At 44.8% G+C, this 4788-nt stretch overlaps 1 protein-coding gene across 5 annotated transcripts in view; it reads left to right on the forward strand.

Moving 5' to 3' along the window:
* hmgcl (3-hydroxy-3-methylglutaryl-CoA lyase) overlaps window positions 1-902 on the forward strand; it is an 8408-nt gene extending 7506 nt beyond the window's left edge. For all 5 annotated transcript variants that reach the window (XM_061219089.1, XM_061219080.1, XM_061219060.1 and 2 more), the window contains one exon: window positions 1-902. This exon is cut by the window's left edge and continues 451 nt beyond it. The gene's annotated coding sequence lies outside the window, so the exon portion shown is untranslated.
* Window positions 903-4788: the final 3886 nt, after the last annotated feature.

The raw sequence follows: 4788 nt of genomic DNA on the forward strand, positions 1-4788 counted from the left end.
CGGGTCTGGTACTGAATCACTAACCGTTCTAACGCTGAAAGGAGCATACTGAGTATGCAGATGAATATTCAGCAGTTTCAGCAGCACCCGTTTCTGAGTCTTCAGTGTTACAACCTCGCAGAAACTCCCGTAATGAAGCGCGACTTAGTCCGGTGCCTTAGACTCTCATCTCTTCCTTTAGGTCTGACCCCTGACCTCTGACCTCTTGCACAGGTCATTTAATTCACATCATTTAAGTGTTTATCGTCTCTTTCTCACAATCGGACGTGTGCGTACTGCACTGTGATCACAGGGCATTTTTCATTTAATTTTCCTTTTTAATCTCAGTTTGTGTCCCTGGCGTAAGAGGCATGCATACAGCCTGTTACTACTGAAGAAGAAAGCATTGCCTCGTAATTCTTCAATCGACATAAGACACAGGGCTGTTGCTTATTATGTAGCCCTGTGTAAAGTTTATACTGAACTATGGAGTGTTTTTTCTGCATCTACACGGGTGTTGTCGTCACCAGGGGTGTTGTAGGGGGGTGAGGATGAGGATGAGGATGATTTCCAAGGAGCCCTCAAAAAAAAAAATTGGAACTTTGGATTTTTTGGGGTGGGGACCAATGTGAGATCCTCTGTTTGCGCCTAAAATCTCTGCTGGCTCCTGCATTGTTATATGCAGTAGAAGTTTCCGTTCAAAGTTTAAGCTTTTTAATAGCAATGATGTTGAATGTTGATTCCGGCAGGGTAAACGCTGTTTTTGCTTAAATTCGGGGTCTTCTCCATCCGGTTGGTGCCTTTTTGTTTGAATTGATTAATTTGGGTGTCCTTTTAGCGCTGACATTTTTAAGTCGACTCTTTTGTGTATGTCCTTGAATTGAATTTCTTTGTATTTATTAAACGATGATTTAAATACATGATTGGTTGTGTTCATTTGTGTTTGTCAGCGGTGGATGGGTCAACAAATGTAAGTCAATTAATGAGCTTGCAATGATGAGAAAAGTTGTCGCTAGAGTTATGTAAATCCTGTAAAATTTCTAAGAACACGACATGGATTTTTCACCTCTTTAGTGAAACGATAATCGGCGACATGTTCTATTGGGTTAATTAACAAAGGAGTCGCGATAAAGAGGAAGAGAAACATGGCACGGTTACCATGGGAGTGTCCCGTGATACTCTGACGTAACGGCTGACGGTGTCCAATCACCGTGCCACTTCCTGGTAAACTAATGAAATCCACGCCCCCGTCCACGTTTCATCCGACCAGGAAGCCGGCGAAAGCTGCAAAGGAAAAGGGACTGCGATCAGACGCCGAAACTAGTAAGAATTTAATTTCCCTTGCGAATAACATACAAGATAGACCTTTCCACAGAGGCGAGACGACGATAATCTGGCACCGTCGACAAAGTAGGACCCTTTCGCTGTTATATATACACTGATCGAATCGACTGCCAGCGAGGTAACATTAGCTGCTTTAACTCGCTAGAATGAATGAGATAAATACCTGTACATCGCATAGCATAACACTTTATGTAGTTGGATAGCTTGTAACCCAGCTAGAAAATCGTTAAAGACCGATTAACTGCAACAAATGCAAACGAAGCTGTTAAAACGGCGATATTTACACAGCACAGGCAATGCGTTTGAACATCTCATAAGTTAATGTCATTTTTGAGTGGCAGGGGTTTTGTAAAGGTCAGTTGATTCGTTTATTCACCCATTCGTTGATTCATTCATTGTGTTACTCATTAAATTGACAAAAAAAAAGCCAAGTGCATAATCTATGCATTTCACGTACAATTTTAATCCCGTGTTCGTGTGAGTTTTGTTACTGTATGTTTGGCTGTTTATTACTGTATTTAATTGACAATTGGTTTAAATGACAATTCGTTGTCTGCGTTCTGAAATTTTCATCTTGAAATTAAAGAAAGAAAAAGCGTCATACTACCAGATGGTTGTCAAAATAATACATTTTCGTTTTAGACGGGCTTACTTTGTTATTGCAATCGAGTGTTATAAACTTTGAATATTTTATTTATTTATTTATTTATTTATTTTAATAATGAAGGCAATTGTATTGTAGCTTACTCCTAGGGCGTTGGTGTACATTTTTCCTCGTGATTGTTTAAAGTAATGTACCTACGATGTGCAGTAGAAAACCACCAGTGATGGCGGTAACTGTTTGCAACACGTAAGCATTTCGCAGGGGCGCGAAGGATGCCGTACACTGCTAAACGAACAGCCGACAAAACTCAATTTTGACTTAGACTCGGCTAAATGAGCGAGAGTTACTCCCGCCCGAACCCTGTAATTATCTCATCGTAAGTGGGTCATGTTTCGATTCCGAAGTTAATTTCAGACGAGCCTTTTTTATACAGAGATTTTTTTTTTCTGGATCAATGCTGTCGCTTGTATTCCGGTTGTGCAGGTGGTGTAGCGGTGAGGTGGCGTGTCTGTTTAGGAGTGCGGGGGTAAGGTGGGGCGGCGATGCAGGGCAGGTGTTCATTATTCCCTTAAACTTGCTTGACCACTTCCTCAAAGGTGTGCAGGAAGGTTACTTCCTTGAAGTAGAGATCGTTATTGTGGGTGTGTTCCACCGCGTCTGTCAGACGAGCTGCCGGTGAGGTGGCTGAGTTGACGGTGCCCCCCACGGTTTCATAACTTACGAGGACTGAGATAGTTTAAGTATTTTCTGTAAATGTAGTGTACTTAAAATATTTTGGATGATAAAATGCGTATACCTTTCCGGGGATGTACCGGGTACGGCTGTGCCCGGAACGGTCCGACAGCCCTGTGGAATTATAAGATAATTGTATATAAAGCCCCCACCTCTTCCTCTCTGTGGCACCTCCTAAAAAGTATGGATTACTTTCTGAAATGTCTGCTCTCGATTCACTCGGCGAACCCAGAAATGTTACTATTATTTGGGGATTTTAAGTACACTACAGTCAGAGAATATTTTGTGAACTTCACCACTTTCTCATTAAGTGTACTCACGGTCTAGCCTACATTAAGGACACACCGTGCACTGATACAAGTACACTGTATATTTAGCAGGCGGTACATAATTTGAGTACACAGTAGGCTGTTTCTGACGGGGCCATGTTTATGGTACAGGGTGAACTTTGCCCTGTGAGCAGCTTGTGTTGGACAGGACAGGAGGCCTCTGTTTGGCTTTGCCTTCTCTTTGGCCCCCACTTTAGGTAACTCTCTCTCTCTCTCTCTCTCTCTCTCTCTCTTCTCTCTCTCTCTCTCTCTCTCTCTCTCTCTCTCTCTCTCTCTCTCTCTCTCCTCTCTCTCTCTCTTCTCTCTCTCTCTCTCTCTCTCTCTCTCACACACACACACACAATCTTTCTCTCTCCCTCTCTCTCTCACACACACACGCATGGTCACGCACAGATGCTCTGGGGACAGTAAGGCTCTAAGATATTCCTAGACTGCAGGGGTGGGGGGGGGGGGTTGAAGTCAGTGGCGACTCATAGACCCACATTGTCTTTCTCCTCTCTCTTTCTCTCCTGCTCTTCCTCCTCTCTCCCTCTCTCTCCTTCCTCCTCTCTGCCTGTTTCTGTCTTTCTCTCGTAGAGAGAACACTGTATAGTTTGATATTTAGATTTGGCCAGAGTAAACGCCAGTGTGCTTGATGTTAAATGTTCGTCATCTTGTCCTCTAGTGAAGCCCCAGCTCCCTCGTGTCAACACTAGCGCTGGCAGAGTTTTAGCCTTCCTGTGAAAGGCACACAGACGCTGCTGTTAGCGCTGCTGTTAGCGCCACTGTTCGGGCTGCTGTTCGGTCTTTGGCGTCCCCATGAGACTCCCGTCATAACGCAGTGTGCTTGGCTACATTGCGTTAGCCTCTCTATTGGTTGAGTTCTTCAGCCTTACACCCCTGGGGGTGGTGTGCTGTGGTGATTTAGTGTGGGTAATGCAGTGTGGGTAGTGTACTGTGTTGGTGTGGTGTGTTGTGTTGTGGGTAATGTAGTGTGGTGGTGTGATGTATTGTGGGTGATGGAGTACGTTGGTGTGATGTGTTTTGGGTAATGCAGTGAGGGTAGTGTACTGTGTTGGCTGTGGTGTGGTGTGTTGTGGGTAATGCAGTGTGGCGATGTGATGTATTGTGGGTAATGTAGTGTGTTCTGCCGCAGGTGGTAGAATGTCTCAGAAGGTTTTGGTCACAGGGGGAGGCGGGTACATCGGCAGTCACTGTGTGGTGGAGCTGATCGCGGCCGGCTACCACCCCCGTCGTCGTGGACAACTTCAGCAACGCCGTCCGAGGTAAGTGTCTCATTACTGCTCGTTTATTTTGCCTTTAATTATTTTTATGTGAGTAATTGTTTATCGCTAATGAGGTGTGTGTGTGTGTGTCTGGCGCCATTTCGGGCCACTGGTGGGCCTTGAAGGTACTGCAGGGGGTCCCTCTCCGGACGTCATACGCAATGACTGCTATTTAAAATAGCAGTGACCTGTAGCGTAGTGGTTAAGGTACATGACTGTAGCGTAGTGGTTAAGGTACATGACTGTAGCGTAGTGGTTAAGGTACATGACTGTAGCGTAGTGGTTAAGGTACATGACTGTAGTGTAGTGGTTAAGGTAAATGACTGTAGCGTAGTGGTTAAGGTACATGACTGTAGTGTAGTGGTTAAGGTACATGACTGTAGCGTAGTGGTTAAGGTACATGACTGTAGTGTAGTGGTTAAGGTACATGACTGTAGCGTAGTGGTTAAGGTAAATGACTGGGACACGCCGGGTCGGTGATTCTAATCCCGGTGTAGCCACAATAAGATCTGCACAGCCGTTGGGCCCTTGAGCG

Source organism: Conger conger, chromosome 1, assembly GCF_963514075.1.
Source record: "Conger conger chromosome 1, fConCon1.1, whole genome shotgun sequence".
In the NCBI taxonomy this organism is placed as follows: domain Eukaryota; kingdom Metazoa; phylum Chordata; class Actinopteri; order Anguilliformes; family Congridae; genus Conger; species Conger conger.